Here is a 20,287-nt window from a genome sequence, read left to right on the forward strand (position 1 = left end):
GAATTTGGGATGTTTATGCAGTCTGGTACCTGAAGAATCCTGGAGCTTGGTGGAAACTGGGCTAAGTGAGGAAAGACACTGAGGAGAGGTAGTGGAGAGTCTGGGAACAGTAAACAACAAAGAGAGTAGGGATTCCCGAAATAAGGTTAGCCCACCTCACAAACTCCCCCAAGCCTTATGATGCCGCCTTTCCTGTCATTAGAATGCCCAAGCTTCCCTATCATTTCACCCCCAGAGACAGATCCTCTCTAATTGAACCGTATTCCTCCATTGCCAGGAAATTAATCTGGAGTGAGAGGAATCCATCTTTGGAGCCAGGCCACCTTCTCTTTCTGGGCTTTCCTCCTGCTTCAATCACCTGCCAAGTTCCCCTCTCCCCTTATGCTGCCAAAAGATTTGCACAGATGTGCGTACTCACTCCCACACCTCAGTATCTCTATTGTCCTAGACAGAATTCAACAAAACTCTTTCACTCCTAAGAGCCAAGTTCTCCACCCCAGTGGAGAAGGCAAATTGGCTGAGTTGCTTGCACAAAAAACAATAGCTTCAAGTGACCACCCACTGAGAACCAACAGAGAGCAAACCAAACAAATGAGTCTGTAATGGAAGAAGTTTAGGATCATGATAGTTTCTAAGAGAAGACTGACAAAGGAAGATGGCTAGCAGTCTCAGCAGGCTTCAGATTGTACCATTAGGGAAGACAGCTAACATTGTCTTTTATATATTACATCATAGGTACATGTCAGCTGCTTTACACATGTGCACTTGAAGTCTTGAAGGAAGGTATTTACATTCCATTTCATAGGTTTAAAAAGAAACTCACCCAAGGGTCTTCAGAAATAACACCCAGGGACACAAAAGTAGAAAGATAGAATCTGAACCCATGTCTCACTGATATTAACATCTATTATTCTTTTTGGTAGATGAGAGTAGTTACAAAACAGATTTGAGACAGGTGATGATTAGCTCTCCTTCTTACCCTAATTTTGCTTCCAAAGCTTCAATAAAGCAAGATCCACCACACACACACACACACACACAAAATCCATTACTGGCCATGATTCTTTACTCTAAGCACCATGAGATAAGTCTATTTTGCCCTTTGTCCACCACTGTGTCTAACAATTAGCATGGTGCCTGGCATATAATAAGTATTCAATAAGCACTGATGAATGAATAAAAGGCTAAATAAATGAATAAGTCAGGCTGGCCTTCAGTGAATGAATTCATTCAACAAGCATTTACTTGATAAGTACTATGAGCTGGGCCCTATGCTGCCTTCTGTGGGTGAAGAAAAGAAGAAAATATGGTTTCTGCCTTCTACAAGCTTACAGTTTGGTCATCCAAAGGCATAAACATACCCAAATCCATAAAGGAAAACACTGACAGATTTCACTATAGAAAACACTAAAAACTTTTACGTGGTAACAGATTACATAAATGAAGTTATATGACCAAATAGGGAAAATATTGTTACATGTGAAACTTACAAAGAGCTAAATGTGTAATATATAAATAAATTCTATAAATCAATGAATCAGTGGCAATTTGGAGGAAGATACACCAATAGCCAACTGTAGTACATTGAAAAAAATAGTCACAATACTTTGCATTTCCTTGGAAATACATTCAGACATGTTTACAAATATCTACAATTGTAAAGTTACATAAAAGCTAACCCTAATTCATCACTTATGATATGTCAGGCACTATTCCATCTGTGTAACATGAAATAACTTACTTAATCCTCATAGGATTTTATGGAATAGGTACAATGATTATCTTCACTTTACAGAAAAAGGAGACTAAGACGAAAAGGGGTTAAACACTTAGTCAAGGTTACACAGGTAATCAGCAGTAGAACTGAGATTCAAATTTAGGCAGATTGGCTTCAAAACTCTATTAACAATTAAACTATACTCATATTATACATTTCACATCAAAAATGTATCTTTAAACAATTCAGTGAACAAAGTTTAGTCTTTTCAACAAATAGTGTTAGAATAACTGAACATCCATAGTCAAAAAAAAAAAAAAAAAAAGATAAGCCCTAAACTAAAACCTTCTATCTTATACAAAAATTAAATGAAAATGGACTGCGTAAAATGACAAATTAGAGAACTCTGGGGATATGCGAGAAAAATCTTCATGATGTTGGGATTAGGCAGTGGGTTGTTAGCTATGACACCAAAAGTGTGATTCATAAAGAAAAAATTGATAAATTGAATTTCATCAAAATTTCAAGCTTTATTCTATGAAATACACTGTTAAAATCAAAATATAAACTAAAGACTGGGAAAAATATTCACAAATAACTTATCTGACAAACAACTTACATCCAGAATATATTTTTAAAAAACTCTCAAAACTCAACAGTAAGAAAACAAACAGTTCAATTTTTTTCATGGGCAAAAGATTTGAGACACTTCACCAAAGAAGATATATTAATGGCAAGAAAGATGTTCAATATCATTATCCACTAGGGAAATGCTAATTAAAACCACATGAGATACCACTACGTGTCTGTTAGGATGGCTCAAAAAACCAAAACCAAAACAAACAAAAACAGTGATAATACCAAGTGCTAGCTAGCATGTGTAGCCACCGTAACTCAATTATTGCTGGTGGTAATGTAAAATGGACGGTCCAGTCACTGTGGAAAATAGTTTAAGAATTTTCTATGAAGTTAAACATACATTTACCACACCACCCAGCAATCCCACTTCTTGCTATTGACCCCACAGAAATGAAAAATTTATTTTCATACAGTGAATGTTTATAACAGCTCCATTTATTCATAATTACCCCAAACTGGAGAAAATCCAAATGTCCTTCAATAGACAAATGCATAAACAAGCTGTAGTACATCCAGACAATGAAATACTACTCAGTAATAAGAAGGAATACACTATTAATACTTGCCACAACACAGCATTATGCTGAGTACAAGAAATCAATATAAAAAGTCTGCATACTGTATGACTGCATTTATGTAACATTCTGGAAAAGGTAAGCCCATAAAGATGAAGAGTAGATGAGTGGTTGCCAGGGGTTAGGAGTGGGAGAGATGATTACAAAGGGGCGGCACAAAAAAGATTTGGGGTGAGGGGTGACGGAACTGTTCTGTAGTCTAATGTGGCAGCAGTTGCTTGAATCTATATATGCATTAAAACCCATCGAGCTATATGCACACCAAAAATTAACTATATATTAATTTAAATTTTTAAAAATTATAATATAAATGTATCTTTCCTAATGACCAATAAAAATATGCAAGGGCATGGCAAGGATATTCACTGCAGCCTATAGCCCCGACTGGAAACCAGACCAAGTTCATGAATAGGAGCAAGTCTAAATAAGTAATGATTCATAATTTTAACTGAATATTATAAGTTTGCATGGAATTATATCCTTGATATATTAAGTGAAGAAAACAAGATGCAGAACAGTCTGTTTGATCTCATTTTTGCCAATTATTGAGAAAAGCCTGGAAGTCATACACCAGCCTGATAATGGTGGTACTTCTGGCTGATGACATTGCCAGATGGAGGGGTCAGGAGTAGGGTCAGGAAGAAGGCAGATGTGCATTTACTGCTTTACATATATAGTATTGTATTTCTTTGGGGGGGGTAATTAGGTTTATTTATTTATCAATTTATTTATTTTTAGAAGAGGTACTAGGGATTGAACCCAGGAACTTGTGCATGCTAAGCATGCTCTCTACCACTGAGCTCTATCCTCCCCCTTCTTTTGTAATTTTAAAATAATTTTCTCTCTTAGAAAGGCACACACAACGAATCAGTCTAATGATAGTGTTCTAATTAATTACTGACATGTCCATTTCCCTTCTTAGACAGTGAGCTCCCTGAAGAAAAGCACTCTGTTTTGTTCACTTTCAGCTCCCAGCACCTAGCACTGTGTTGGACAGACTGCACATTTTTAATATGTTTAAGTTGAATTGGAAGAATTCAATAGTAATTGAAAGTACTTCATTTTAAGCCCAGGGGACCATTTTGAGAATTACTCATTGCCTGGCACTATCAACAAGGTAGTGGAGGAGTCAAGAGCTTTGGCCTTGAAGTTCTGTCTCATTCCCTGCATCTGTGAAAGGGGAGAATAACACCTCAGTCATTGACTTTTGCATCAAGGGCTGTTAGTAATGGCATGAAGCCTATTTGATCAAGTGAATCTGTGCGAAACTATGGTCTGTGTCAGCCCTAGAGGAAGGAGTTTATTTTCTTTTTTTAAAAATTTGAAGTCATATTGGAGCTAAGACCCCTACAGAAGGAAGAACGGCTGATGGCTTTGTGCCCTGCTGTGTGACCACCTCCCTCACACTTCAAACCCACATGAGCAGGAAACAGGCTGATCAGGAGCTAAGGAAGATTCCTTGTGTTTCCTTCAAAAGTCCTTTGATTCTTGGCCCCTTTCTTACAGGACTGACCTTCACAGGAAACCGCTTCTCTGCACATGCAAGTGATTCTTGAAAAGCAGTTTCACAACCAGCTCAGTGGTGTGGCGGCAGCCTTGGGACATCAGGGGGCTCCTCAGAGACGGACACATGCTGTTGCTCCATGGGCTTTACCAGGTGACCCTTGGGAAGACCAGTGACCTAACCCAAAGGCCTCCCTGAACACAGAACCCTTTCTTACATTGTCTTCATTGTCTTTCAAAGTGAGTCTGTGTAAAACCTATGAAAAGTGCAGTTCCTATCCTTTGCTTTTCTTTACTCTCAAGCAGGACATAGTGCTGCCTTCTGAAGGGGTCACGATCTTAGTTCAGGAGTGACAGAGGGCTCAGGGACCCTTCAGCCTCTTATTTAATTTAGGATGTCCTTTATTACAATTCTGGTATCTATTGTCCCCTGGGCCTTACGTGAATTATTTCTGTGATTTGAAGTCTCCTATTTGGGAAGCAGCTTGTCTGGTCATATTCCTTCCTCTCCATCAAAAAAGAAAAAAATCCTGTATACTTCCCAACTACAGATATATTTGCCAGGTGGAATTTCAACTCAACTTTATGTCAGTTTTCCCCCATCAAACTGCAGGCCTGAATGTCTCAGGAGGGGCTAACAGATGTGTCTTCATTAAGAGAGGGTTCTTGAAAAACTCTAGTATCATCTCCTTGGGCCCCTGACAGGTCCCACCATTTATTCCAGTGGCAATGACATCACCCCAAACATGTTGGGAGCTCTTCTGAAGGAATCATCCTTGGAATCTGCACAAGCCTTACTCCTTACCTATATTCCCAGAGCCCTCCTCCAGTGCTGCTTTTATTCCCACGTTCAACTGGCTAACTCTTGCTTAGCCTCCAAGGCTTGCCTGGGGAGCCTCCCAAAAGCTGCAGGGCAGGGGCTGCATCTGACCACTGCACAGAGGCGGTATCTAGTAGGCATGGCAGCATGACAGGCCACAGTCCTACATACAGCAGCTGCCTGGGCGTTTATCACTAATGGCTTAGGAAAACGGCTCCTTCTTTATCTTCTCAAGAAGACAATCCAAGATCTACGTAGACTGTTCTGGCAGCAAGGAGACAGGGCCTGTCTGTGCAGTCACTTGAGGGAAAGCAGTCCAAAAACATGAAAGCCAAGAGGCAATTTAATTAAATGATTGAGTCAGCTACTCTGGATGTGGGCTGGGTCCATTTTCAAACCAAATTCAGTACACAAACGTAAACGTCATTGGGTAAGAGCCTCACTTTCTAAATCCAAGCCATGCTTTGCTTCTCCTCTTCCTTTTGACAAGGTGTGCCCTTCTCCAGCTACTCGCCAGACCCCTGAACCCAGCTCAGGGGCCATGGAGTCTACCTGTGTCCTACCGGGTTCAGCTAATAGGGGCTCCAGAAGGAGACAGGAGGGTGGACCGTGGGTGGTCAGCATGTTTATTTCTCCAGCTCCCTCCTCACTGAGCCATCTACAGAAGCCACAGCTCTGGTGGAAGTCTTCTCTTGCCACTCTTCACTCTGGGTTCAAGAATGACTCCTTCCCCTGTACCTTCAGGTCTGCACTCATTTCAAACATCACTCATTTTTCAGTCCCCTTTATGTAAATGAAATTTTGTGCCGATATCTGAGAACTAAAACAGATAAAACCATGCTTCCTGTGGCTGGACAGGGAGACAGGAGTCCAGCTTTGTACCCAATCCCTCAACCTTCAAGCTGTCCCTTGGGCACCTCCCTAGAGCTGCTATTTCTTTAAGGAGCACAGTTTGCAAATCACCACTATCAAGTTTTTGCTAGTTCTGTTTTTCAGTAACACTGTGTCAATTACACATGAACAATTCTTAAAATTATTAGTAGTAATATAGGAGCTGTACCTTATTAAGTACCTAACACCTTTCAGATACTTTAAGTGCAGTGTTTTACTTAATTCTCACAATGACCATATGAATTAGTCATTTATATCTCATGGCACAGATGAGGAAACCGACTTAGACAAAATAAGCAACAGTGATGACTAAATGAGCTCTTAACTGTAAAACATCCGGAACAGCATTAGAAGTGATGCCTTCCTTGTTCCTGACAAAGAACTTGGCCCAGTAGCTTCTTCGTACGTACTGCATTTGCCCCAGTTCCTTGATCATCCCAGTAGAAATGCATGTGCTCCGAGTCTTAAGACTATGAATCTAAAATAGCACTTTTCTGTTGGATCTAATTTCCCATTCACCCTCCTTGCCAACACTCAGCAAGTGCCATGGCTTTAGCCCAGAGATTACAGCCTGACCAGTTCTATGGAAGACTCCATTCCTGTTTTCACAACTCCCAAGACTTCAGTTATCACCTGTTCCAAATCTAGGTCTCTTGTTTCAACCTCTTCCTAGCTATCAACACATTTTATGAAAAGACCTCCTGGTACCTAGGTAGGCATCTCAAATGTGACATGTCTCAAATGAACTCAGTATCGTCTCCTTTTTTCACCTTTCCTCTCTCATTATCTCTCAGGCCTCCACCTTTCCAATCACAGATGCTTGAAAACTGAGTTACCGTCAGAAACTCTCTCTCCCTGTTTATATTCAGTTACCACTTTCTGCCCATTCTAGTTCTGTACCATCTCTCACATTCAACTCCTTTTCACACCCTCAATCTCTCTCTCACTTGAACTACGGCAAAATTTTAGTGCTATTGTTCCTTTAGCCCCACACTCTCTACAGGTTTTCCTTTCCCAGCCAAGGGCATCCTTGGCAGAAGGAACAATGTATATGAACTACCCACAAATGTAACTGCTAGGTTTTCCTCCAGCACTGGAACAGATCACTGTTGCTTTGGATGAGAACCGGATAAAGCAGTTGGCTGATGTTCAAGAACCAGGCGGCACAAAAAGTATTTATCTCCAAACACAGAGGTCATAGCTGGAGCACAAGAAGCCATGAACAGGGACCAAACTTCGTATACCAAGTGGAAGGGCAAATGAAATCACCTGCACTATTTTATATTTGTAGGTCTTTTAGACCAATCATGTGGAGTAGAACTTGCCAACTTAGATAAGCTAGGCATGGCTCAGAGGTGATAGTAAAAATATTTAGTAACCTGGGCCAATGAAATTAAAATCAACACTGATCTGAGCACCAGAAAATGTTCTGAAAGACCCCAATAGGCCAGACATTAACCCTTTACTTGCTGAATTATTGGGAGGTCTAGAGGTTCTGAGGGAGGGACCTAGGTAGCCAATATATCAGGTCAAGGGGAACTTGGGAGACTCAAGTAGCAGTTATTTACCAAATAGCACAGAATTACTCCACTCTTCTAACCGTCAGAACAGATGAACCAGTGCAACACAGTGGAATATCAGCTGTGATGTAACTCATGCTGTCCTAGACACACACACACACACACACACACACACACACACACACACACACACACACACAAGTAAATCCAACAAAGAGAAATTGCCTGTGCAATAATCCCAAATTGCAACAAAACAACCCCATGCCACACGCAATAAATCAAGGGACAACTTATCACTAAACAACAACAACAAAAAACCCTGAAAAATCATAAAACAGTGTTCTAAACAATCATGAATTCTCAAAAAAATTATAACCAAAAAGACATGATTTATAGAAAATAAAAGATGACAATCATACTTTCAAAAGTGCTACAATGAGTCTGAAACTACTTTGGGAGATAAATTTGTAGGTTTAAATATTTTTCTTGATAATGAATGTACATAAAAAAAACCAAGAACTCTACTCAGGAAATACTTGTAAAAGAACTAGTAAGACAAAGTCAGGGAGAAAGAAAAAAATAAAGCTAAATAATGATATTAATAAACTTAAAAACAGAAAAATGAGAATTCCAAGAGCTGGTACTTGGTACGAGTAAAATTTGTAATAGTGAGGCTCTGAAATCTGTTTAGAAACTAAAACTGAGAGTAAAACAAGAGGTAAACTAGCTCTTGTGGAAAAGATGCTTTAAAGCATAAGAAAATCCCATGTATAATTGCCAGCTAATAAATTTGACAATATATTTAAAATGATTAGGAAAAAGAAATTCCTACAATTAAACTCAAAAAGTATACAGCCTGAATTATCTCATCAAAAATTTACAGAGCCAGCTGGTTTTGCTGATAATTTTATGTAATATAAAAAAATTTTTTTTAAAATAGAAAGCTACCAATTCTTTTAAGCTAATGTAATCGTGTTACCTAACATAAAATAAATAGCTAAAAAAAGAAAACTACTCCTTATCTCACTTGTGAAAAAACAAAAAAATCACAAATGAAATGTTAGCAAATCAGCCCAGTAGTTTATTAAATGAATCATCTACTATAGGTACTGTGGGTTTATCCCTCGAAGGCAACAATGATTTAGTATATCATAACTGTATTAATATATTACTTAATAGCCCAACAAGAAATGTGTAGGACCTAGATGAAAACATCTATGAAATTTTACCAAAAGATAAAAAAGATTTAAAGACATGGAGAGATGTTCTGTATCCTTCAGTGGAAAAGCAGGAATGTTGGAAAGATGATAAGCCTTCCTATATTAATGCATAAATTTATTGGGAGTTCAAAACTGGCAAATTTTGGCTACTATATAAAAAATAGATAAAAACAAATTTCTTCTGAATAGCACAGGGAACTACATTCAATATATTGCAATAAACTTTAATGAAAAAGAATATGAAAATGAATATATATATATGACTGGGACATTATGCTGTATACCAGAAATTGACATACTGTAACTGATTATACTTCAGTAAATAAATAAATAAATAAATAAACAAACTTAACATAAACCCGATGGGTAACACAAAAGAAAAGAGAAGAAAGGCCAAGCAATACGACTGGCAGCTGAAGGACTTTAACAAATAGGCATGTCTAGCACTCGTGGTGGAATTGTTTGCCACAGTACAAACCCCATCTTTATCTCAAGTCAAGAGTTAAGTGCATTATACTCACAAATGCATTATCTGTCTGAGTGCCTCTGTTTGTGCTTGTGTCTGTCTATACCTACGTGACTGTCTGCATGCAGAAAAACTGTTGCCCTTTTTATTTTTAATTGAAGTGAAAGGCTGAGCTCCATGTCAAGGCTGACACCAAGTTCAACAGAGACCACATGGGCAAAAGTGAGCAAGGGAGTGCACATGTTAAAATAAATCAAAACTGAAGCCAGAGCTCAGTGTAGGAGGTCATCATGGGAATGTAAGTGCACTGGGAATTCACAGGGGAAATCTGGAGGAGGGCATTTGAATTCCCCAGGGAGAGATATCAAATTCAATCTTATCTAGAAAATGTTAACAGCGGCTATCTCTGGCTGGTGGTATTGTACACAGAGAATTAAAAGATAAACGTTAAAAAAAATGAATTTTTTGAAAGGAAAGCAAGTGCCTTGTGTGCTACACATTAAGCCTTGGATTTATAAGTAGGATCTTTCATCATAGTGAGGTGTCAAAACCAGCTCCCATGCCTCCAGGTACCCTGCACTGGGCTCTATTTATCTCAGAACAGACCACGCTGCAGTGGAGCACCAGGAAGCTTAGCTTGGCTGAGCAGCAGAGCGATGCACTGTGTGGTCAGAGGTGAGGGATCAAGCCACGCTGGGTATGAATCCCAGATCTGTCACATACTACTTACATAGTACAGGATCACATATAAGTTCTGTAGCCTTCCGTGGCTCAGATTGGTCATCTGTAAAATGGAGGTGATAATATGTACCTCTAAGCATTTCACTGAGGATGGATAAATGTATAGATCTACACACCATGAAAAAATCTTTTGTAAATGTTATGAATGATGTATGGGGCAACACGTGGAACGGTCAATAAACAATGATGATAATCATGACAATTTATGGTTCTCTAAAGCTGTGAGACCAGTGAAGAGAAAACGGGGTTTGCTCCCCTGCAAAGTAGTCACAACTAGATCTTCCTGAGGCATGATACTGCAAGTAGAGCTGATCACAGGGAAAAGCTAACATTTTTAGTATCATTTTCTATCCAGAGGAAATGAGGTCCAAAGAGCGAGCTAATGAATACTACCACAATAATGGAGTAGGACAAGGATCCTTTAAAAAATGTATTTCGTATCTTTTTTGTCCTTTTTCCCCATGTAGTAACACACTAGAGAAGCAACACAAACATGGGCAAGAAATAAGTATAATTTGTTTCTGGAAACTGGGAACTGCATTCCTTCCAAATCCTGGCATTCTGGGCTACATTGCTAAAGCTTCCGTTCTCTTAATTTGTTAGCTCTTCAAATGGACTTGACTTCTAGTAGGGGCTGTAAAATTTTAATTTGTTGTTTCTATAATGATGAAATCTGACTCCATCTAAGAATGACACACATTTGTGGTCTAAAGTCACTGCCAGAAACCAAGATTTACCATGTGCTCTATAAACTGAAGTCCAAAATCCCTGGAATCAGAATTTTAAAATGTGAATGGCTAATTTTGGCTCCTAGAAGAGTTAAAATCTAGGTTAAGTTGACTTTGGTTCTTAGACTGTATAATGTAGAATATAATGTAGAATGTATTCTAAGGAAGCCAGAATGTTGGCTCTTTTGAGTGTGCTTGAAATTAAAACTTGATTGTTGAGGTCTGTTCGGCTAATTTCAGAATTTTAATATTTGAAAGAAAGCAATGCTCAAAGGTCAACTTAGGAGGAAATAGTTGTACACAGTCAACGGTTTCCCCAAGGATCTGTAGAACTCGAGGTTTTTAGGCAGTAAATCTCACAGAGTAAACGAGATGATGTTAACTCTCTAATTCAAGTGTACATAATATTAATATCAATGCAATTCATCCACCCACAACTCTGCTCTGTAGCAAACAATCTTCACCGTTACACTGGCAAAACTCAGTGTTAGAAAGCTCACGACTTGAAATGCATCCTCTTTACTCCTAGAAGAGTCTCTCAAACTTCTTACCAGCCTTTACATACAGGCATGATTATCTGGTTTCCAGTCTATTGCAAATAGAAGAAACAAATCCGCTTTCCACAGCTCATACTTCAGTTTCAAAACTTGTGCTTGGAACCACTGTTGGCTTAGCCTATAATTCCTCATACAGGATACTCGTCTGCCACTCCAGCTCTGGGCTGTCTTTGCCAGAGCAAATCCTACAACTCATGCCAGTAATTCCCTAACGTACTTTTATTTAAGCAAAGACATTCTTTTACCAAATGTGATATTATGTAGAAGATAATATGTTAACTAAATAAAGCAGAGTTACTCTCTTAGAAGTTGGGGGTAAGTAGAGGCATAGAGCCCAGAGACCAACAGTCATAGTCTGCACCCTCACCAGCCACACAAGCACTTCCTCGGAACTCCCAGTGCTCTATAACACAAGTATGAAAGTCACCAGCCTACGGTTTAGTGGGAGATTTGTAGAAAATCAGGCATATTGAGGTCATTAGTTTGGGTACAAATACTAAAGAGTAGCAATAGGCTGATAACACAGGCTCTCAGGTTTGGACATGTCACATGGTCACTAAAATAACAAAGGAAGCCATGGTGGAAGACTGTGGAGGGCAGCGGTGGGCTGCAGCCCTCACCTTACTCAAGCTCAGTTGACTGTGGTTCCTAAGGTTGATGAGGAAGATGGTGATGGTAGAACTAAAGATACCTAGCCAGAAGTCACGTCATGTTGAAAGATGCTCTTTGACATCAGGCATTCTTGGTCATTCCCAGCTATTTCATGACCCCCAAAACAAGCCATGACTCTTTTCTTTACTAACAAATAAGAGCTTTTCTATACTAGCAAAGGGTGTGTATGTGACATTCCAACCTCATTTCTAATACTTACCCTCATCCCTCACATGTCCCTGAATCCTCACTCTATCCCTCAGGGTTAAGTCTAAGTGATGTGAGGAAGTCTAGGTATAAGAGGACAGAATTTGTTTCAGGCATTATTTGATTATAATATGGCAGCATCAGAAGACCTGGATTAGCAACGTGACTTCACTTTCCACAAGGTCCCTTCTGGATAATGGTCAATGATCCTGTGGTTGAAACCTTTATTTTTCTCTTTCAGTTCCCATGACAAAAGGGAGTTTACACAAATGGGTTTATGTTTAAAGACAATAATTAACAGGTATTTAAGCCAAACAACCAAATCTGTGTCTATCTCTCTGCATATATACATACACAAATATATATACATAGAGAAAAAGAGACAGAGAGAGGATATATCTTATATCGTTAAGAAGCGTGTCAGTTAACTCTGGAGGCTGAATTTTTTTTAATGTTTTTTCTGTGTATCCAAATATTTCTACATGAACACAAATTATTTTTGTAATCAGAAAAATATACATTTTAAGGAAGCTAAAGCAAATGCCATAATTTGAAATAACTACCCAGAGTTTTAATCTGTATAGTAGTTTTTATTCCCAATCTTTAAAAATCAATGGGATAATGAGAAAGAAATATTTCTCATTGTCTTTCTTGGTCTTATTTCAATAAGCCATCTGCATGTCCCAATAAAAAAGTCCAAGGAAGAGATTGTTTCTTGAAATCTCTTTTCTGTAATAACATGGCATTAATTAATATCTTTATAGTCATAAATATTTTATGCACTCAAAATAGACAGCAGTTCTGATAAAAGAGTCCTTTTATATTTATTTTTATCCTGTTGGGTGATTATAATTTAAGAATAAAAATCACCACCCAAGAGCATCTCTAAAATCACAAAAATAAAGCATTTAATGGTCCTTTTATAATATTCAGAATATAAATTTAAAAAAACTCATGATGAAATCCTTTTTTAAACACCAATCAGGCCTATCCAAATACAGTAAGAAGGAAGAAATGGTTAGAAAGGAACATTTTCACTCTTATTAACATTTGTTAACATACCCTTTCTTTTTTTCTCAGAACATACATAGAGAGAAACTGCGGAAACCAACATATATAAATTTTTCCTAGGGTAAAAACCAAATACAATTTCATATCCCGAATTTTTACTTAAACTTACCATAGTATTTTAGATCTTATTATTAACATTTTGCTTTACGTTGTCAAGTTTCTATCTAAAAAGCTACAGTGCATGAGAGTGAACATTTCATCAACCCCCACCAAGTATTATTAAGTATTCTCACTTGTCTTTCAATCTTTGCTGGCTTGATATAGCAAACTAGTATCTTATTTTGATTTAATTTTAATTAGGAGGGTAAACTTTTTCTCATGCTTATTAGTCATCTGTATTTTCTCCTTTTGTGAATTATTTGTTCCTCTCTTTTTTCTATTGATGTTTTGATATTTTCCTGTCAGTTTCAATGAGCTTCTTTTATGAAAAAGCTTTTATCACTTATATGCCATATTTGTTGCATGTATTATTCTTTTGTTCTTCGCCTTTTAACTTTGCTTATTGTTGGATTACCAGTTAAGATATTTATGTGGCTAAATATATTGATTTTTATTTTTGTGGTTTCTTCCATTGTTTTTAAACTGAAAAAGGCCTTTTCCATAAGAAAAGTCAATAAATATTCACTTCCATCGTCTTTTGATGGCTTGGTTTTTTACATTTACTTTTTAATCCATTTGGAATTTACTTTGGTGTATGGTAACGGATGGGTTTTTTTAAACAATTATTTTTTTCCAAACAGAAAACTAATTTTCCCAGAACTATTATTCCTTTCCTCACTGATCTGTGTCTTTTATAGGATATTAAAATTTTGTATAAACTTAGGTCTGGTACTGGCCTTTTTAGTATGTTGATTTGTGTGTCCATTCTCTTAGACTATAACCCACTGTTATTACAGTATTATACTCTGCCTTAACATCTAGTAAAGCTATTCCCAAGACGTTACTCTTTTTTCCCAGGATTTTCTCAACTGTTCCTCCCACTCCTTATTTAAGATAAAATCCATAATTATTTTGCTAAGTTAAGAAAACAGTATTTTGGGAGATTTTGATGAGAATTATTAGGAAAAAAATGTGACGAAAATTACATAACCTTGCTGTGAAATATGGAAGAAAACTACAATAATTAAAATTACCTCTCAGTTTTGTGGAGGAAAATATTACAAAAATGTATCTTTTCCCAAAATCATCAGATTAGTGGAAATCTATTAGTTTATTGAATATGTAGTGTGGCTAGGGCCTGGACTAGGCTCTTTAAAAACTGTGGAAACCATGGATCACGTGCCCAAGATGAGAAAATACTTATTCTGTCAGGAATAACCAGCAAAGGCAGTGACTAGGGAGTGGTAACTCATCTAGGAACTTGTACTTCTTTATTGCTTATGCCAAAATACAGAGGACACATTTTACCAGGTGAATATTTGGCCCCTTGAAGTGGGGAATGGAGAGTGGAGTGAAAACTCCCGAGAGCCTTGCTTGAGTAACAACACTGCGCCCCTGCTAGGATTCCAGAGGAGAGGGGGCTGGATACCTAGCTGGCTTTTGTTTTGCAGAGTGGTGAATGTGAGTGGTAGAGAAAGAATTACCTGGAATAGTAGAGGCAGTGGGAGGCAGGAAGGAGAAAGGAGGTGGCTGGGAGCTGGAGAGGAATTAAGCCAGAGGAACACAGAGACATCCACTCATGAATTTACTAAGTTTTGCACGCTATACAACACAAGTCACCTTCTCCTTTGACCCACCAAAAACTGTTACTTGCTGACATTACAGAGTGTTGAGTCTTGCTTCTAAATTGTTAGGAAGGTAGATAAGTGGGGGCACTGGGCAGATAGGTGGAGGAGAGGGAGGATGTTCCAGAAGATGGTGGTATGCCCACCTTCAGCATAAAGGGGCTTTACTTCCTCTGAGTGCCAGCAAGAAACCGGTTAGAACCCAACGGCCATGACTGCATGGTAGTGACTAGGACCTAACTGGACATGACCCAATGCTCATTGTAATATAATTAGCATTGTGGTTTATGTCCCCCATGGGTTTTTCTGTGTGCATCATGGGTAAGGACTGGCACAAAAGGGGACGAGCATGACTAAGCACTCCAGAGGCAAGAGCTGTCAATCAGTCAAGAGACTACTTCTAAACTAGGGTATAAGAGAAGAGACAAAGACCATTGCTATCCACCCTTGGATCAGCTGCCTCCCATTCTTGGAGGTGTACTTTCCCTTTGCTAACAAAATCTTTAAAATCCTTCACTACACAATGCTTTCATCTCCCATATGAATCCTTATTTTTTGGGTAAGATAAGAACTGAGGTCTTTTCCTTTCCCCTTTGGGGTAACAAAATGGATGTGGGTGAGAAGGGGCCTACTTAAGGCCATCCAGTCAAATCTGAGCTCCAGAGTACAGTAGAGAGGCAGAAATCCCTCCACCCATAAGCCCCAATCTGGTTGCACCGAGCCACAGGCTTTTACCCTGCCATGCTTCCATCTCTACTGCCTGCTGCCAGGAACACTCTTCAGCATTTGAAAGTCTATTCTAGTTACAGGATTCTGAATGTCCCAGACTGAATCCATTACTCTCTCCTGTGCTGGCCCTGTACTTTTGCGGACACTTAATTGCAGTCTGAGTTGTTTAGTCATTTGTATGAACAGTCTATCCTCATTACTGGTTGATTCTATATCTGTGAATTTACCTACAGTTTATTTGTAACCTCAAAACTGATACTCATGGTGCCTTCTCAGTCATTTGAATTAATGTGCAAAGCAGGGAAAGCCTGTGTCCTCAGATGCATCTGTTCCCAACGGAGATGAAAAAAGGCATCGCTCTACCCAGCTCATACTGTAAACCAGTGTCCTTTCTACAGTTTATTAGGCGCCACTTTTCCACGTTTTTGTGCTTTCTGTTGGCAATTTCACCATTTAAATTGGCCTCCACGCATAGTGTTGAAATGCTGTCTAGTGTTCCTAAGGCCAAGAAAACTATGATGTGCCTTAGAAGAAAGTATGTGCTAGATAAGCTTGGTTCAGGCTAGAGTTTGAGGGCTGTTGGCTACGAGTTCCATGTGAATGAATCTGCCATATGTATGAAATGATTTGTCTTTAAAACAAAAACACACACAAAACAGGGTTATGTATTGGTTAGTTGACCAAAATGTTAAGACTTGTAGAATTCTAACCCAATGTGGGTGGTTTATAGAATATAATTACTATGAGTGACAAGAATCTACTGTATGTTTATCTGCAGCTCACACTCCAGCAGCAACTTCCACAGCAGCATGGATTCTATCTTATTCATCTTTGTATCTGCTGACCCAATGCTGAGCAGAGTAGGGGCTCAAAAAAATATTTACAGAATAGAATGGGCTAGGGAAGAATGAGATATGTTGAGATGGGATGGAATGGAACAGAGTAACACTTATACAGCTTCCTGGAGACAGGATGCTCTTAGGAGCAACAGCTAGTAGCACAGGGAGACAGCGGAAATAATGAAAGCTAGTATTTATTGAGCATTTTTTATGAACTGAAATTTGCTAAGCATTTGACCTACTTATATCATGTAATCCTCACAACTCTTTAGTGTGGGTAACATTAGTATCTCCAATCTATAGGAAGGTGAAATGACTTGCCCAAGGTCACACAGCTATCATATTGTTGAATGGGGCTCCAGCCCAGATTCATCTGTGACCAGAGTCTGTGCTCATAGCACTACCTGGTTAAGGTGAAAGGTGGTCTTGGTGGGGGTTCCAAGTCATGAGTTCCATCAGAAAGTGACCTCTAGGGGAGAAGAAGGGCCTCTAGCAGAAGTTAGCCTGAGTCACTGGCTATCCCCAGCCATAATGGGAAGACAGTGATGCAATCAATAGCGATTTTTTTCCCCCAGCTGGCAACAACACAGTTTTTTGTTTGATTTCAGAAGCAGCTGGCAGAATTCACATATTACTCACATTGGAATCACATTCTGCTGACAGTTTATGTAATCTAGAGTCACTCACTGGTCAGGGCTGTGTCCAGGACTGTTGTGAGATTACTAGAGGCCGTGGAATATGGCTTAGCTTCTGCAGCTGTTGTGTGCTTCTGGCTCCAGATCCACACCTCTTGGCAGATGGTTTGTGTGGAAAGCACTGCTGACTCTGGGTGTGAGTGACACAGTGGGAAGGGGACTGGAGAACCAGGCAGCACAAAGCAAGCCCACACTGCTGGGGGCCTTAAAAGCATGTATGAGAGAAAGAAAAGAGTTTGTAAATGAGTGATCTGGGGGGATCTTCAGAAGGTCACTCCTTTGAGCCCTTTCTACCAATGGAGAATGGCAGATGCTGAGACAATTTTATCAAGTCAACCCTATCTCTTCCATAGCCACTCTGGTGGCACAGAGCCCCAAAACCCTTTATCACACATGAATGGTGATTGGGGGGGTGGATAAAATTAGTAACAATCTTAATATTTACCTTATGTTTTCTAAGCTTAAGTATTGTTCTAAATGGTGTACATGAACAAATTCATTTAATCCCACCCCCAAAAAACCCCCAGAGGTAGGTGCTATTATGATCCTTCTTTTTTTTTTTTTTAAGTATTTTTATTTATTTATTGGGGAGGGGAGGTAACTAGGTTTATTTATTTATTTTAATGGAGTTACTGGGGATTGAACCCAGGACCTTGTGCATGCTAAACACACACTCTACCACTAAACTATACCCTCCTCCCTTTTCTATTTGTTATTTGAACACACACATACAGAGTTCTAAAAAGGACTGATTCGCTCAATCTGTTAGAACAGTGTCTCTCAATCTGTATTAATGTATACATCATTTGCATGATTCTTGCTCAGTCACCATAAGACCTATACAGTTATTCTATTAGCCATTCTCTTTAAATTAACTCATCTTTTTTCCTTAGTTTCATATCATGCCAAAATAGTCATGAAATTATACGATTGATACAATACCTATACACATATCTATACAAACAAATAAATATCAACATTAAGAATACTTTTCCAAGCACCATATAAAATCATCTTTCGGTCCAGCAGTAGTATTTGTAACACACTCAGGGAAGCACTAGGTCAGAACATTTAATCTAATGCAAAACCATTTACTAAAGCATTTCTCTGCCAACCAGTATACTATGGCTGGTGCTGAGAGTCCTGAAATGCCAAACACAGTCCATAGCCTAGTGGACAAACCATCAAGTAAACTGTAAAGTGTAATTTAATATTCTAAGTACTATGGCAAAGGCAAATACAGGGGTGTCTGTAACCAGTGCCTCTTGGGCACCAAAGCAAATCTTCCCCATCCCAGCTCTTGCTCCAGCTGCTTCTGCAGCCACCTCTGAGCAGGCCTCCACCAGCTTTGAACAGGTATAATCTCAAAGTAGCTCACCCAGAGCCCACGGGAGGGTATCTCCTTTCCTCCCCTGGGACTTTCTCTGGCACAACAGCATAGGACACCAGCAGTAACTTATTAGCTTCTTACATCTATATGACCCTTGAACAGAGCAGAGGAGAGCAATGGATGAATGCCTTTCCTTTTCCTTTGCAGGTGAATAGTTCTGAGTCTCATTTTAGAAGGCTCCTCAGAAGATCTGGAGCACTAGGCATTTGTAGCAATGGCCAGTGTGATAACACATGCTGGTATGCTTCCATTCCCCTCACTCTTGCTCCCGGGATCACTTCCCACATAATCTACCTGCACGTATGCCTTTGCTTCAGGCCACATTTTTGGATCCAGGCTAAGGAAGGGCCCTAATCCATGCAAGAAGTTTTGGGAAGACTTCTTAGAAGAAATGACACCTGAAATAAACCTCAAAGCATGAATAAGTCAGACAGGTGAAGAAGAGAAACTGAAGAGGGCATTCAGGGCAGAGGCTCTGCATACTCAAAGGCCTGAAAGTGTAGGTTTGGAAACCACAAAGATCCTAGAATGACTGTTATACACCTGCAACAGAGCCTGAGGGACTGAGAATCATAGGAGCCTGGTGAGGTAGACAAAGACTGGCTCCTGAAATGCTGCTGACCAGCAACCATCTACCACCAACCCCCTGCTCTTTGATCCTGAAGGGGTAGCAATAAAAAGTAAAACAGGCGGGTATTTAAATCAACCCCCCAAAATTAGAAAGTGCTTTCCAGATTCAAGAGGTGTTAGACACAAACAGGAACTGAGACTAAGAGGAGGAGGAATGAAAGGAAAGGCGGTGGCGAAATAGGGGCAGGGCTATTGTCACACACATACCCACACACGTGCACTCCTCCAGGAGGGGGTCCAAAAATCTAGTAATGAGCTTGGTCTAAAGTGAGGCACACTGCACTTAGAACTGACAATTCCACCGTAAATTTTCAAGAACTAGGAGTTAATAGGTTTGGGATAAATGAGGTGGGAACAATTTAGGGCAAAGCATCCTAGAGCCTCTATTTGGTCAAGACCTGAGAAAAGAGGCAACTGGGTGCTGGCAGGAGAAAACTAGGGAGTACCATCTTGCCAGCTCGTAGGGCCATGGGAAGGAAATCCCCCACCTGATATTCCAGATTTTTAGCAAAATCCCAAGAAAATACAGCTCTAAATTTTTCTCTCCTTGTCCCTAAGACAAAGACAGGCTTAGGGTACCAATGTTAAGTTGCAGCAAGGGAAGTCAGGGAGCTGCAGCTGACACAGAGTATGAGTTCCTGCCCTCATAGGTGGAGATGTGCTTTGAAAAGACTGGTAGAAAGTGATTTAAGTGCCTCCAGTTTTGTTTATAAGTAAGCAACCAAGAATATTGGATTTTTATTGAGTGCTCAATGTGTACCCATATGATACAAAGTATTTTTTAGTGGTATCTTTTAAAATCTTCTCCCCAAACTACATGAATAAGTACTGTGATCAGCCTCATTTTCTGGGAACCAGTCTGAAGTAACCATGAAACACTAGCTGGAGGCAGAACAGGAAAGTGTTTAAAAGAGCACAGGATTTGGGTTCCACTCATTCCCAGTTTAATTCTTGTATCCATCATTCCTACTGAG

General features: G+C 39.3%; 2 protein-coding genes across 3 annotated transcripts in view; one reads left to right on the top strand and one right to left on the bottom strand.

The window, feature by feature from the left end:
- The window catches only part of LOC123617686 (putative exonuclease GOR), an 80,606-nt gene extending 74,504 nt beyond the window's left edge, over positions 1-6,102 (top strand). The window contains exon 7 of the transcript XR_012506321.1: positions 4,438-6,102. The gene's annotated coding sequence lies outside the window, so the exon portion shown is untranslated. The remainder of the gene's footprint in view (positions 1-4,437) is intronic.
- TEK (TEK receptor tyrosine kinase) overlaps positions 1-20,287 on the bottom strand; it is a 90,456-nt gene that overhangs the window by 61,727 nt on the left and 8,442 nt on the right. The window lies entirely within an intron of this gene.

The sequence above is a fragment of the Camelus bactrianus genome, chromosome 4 (genome assembly GCF_048773025.1).
Source record: "Camelus bactrianus isolate YW-2024 breed Bactrian camel chromosome 4, ASM4877302v1, whole genome shotgun sequence".
NCBI lineage: Eukaryota > Metazoa > Chordata > Mammalia > Artiodactyla > Camelidae > Camelus > Camelus bactrianus.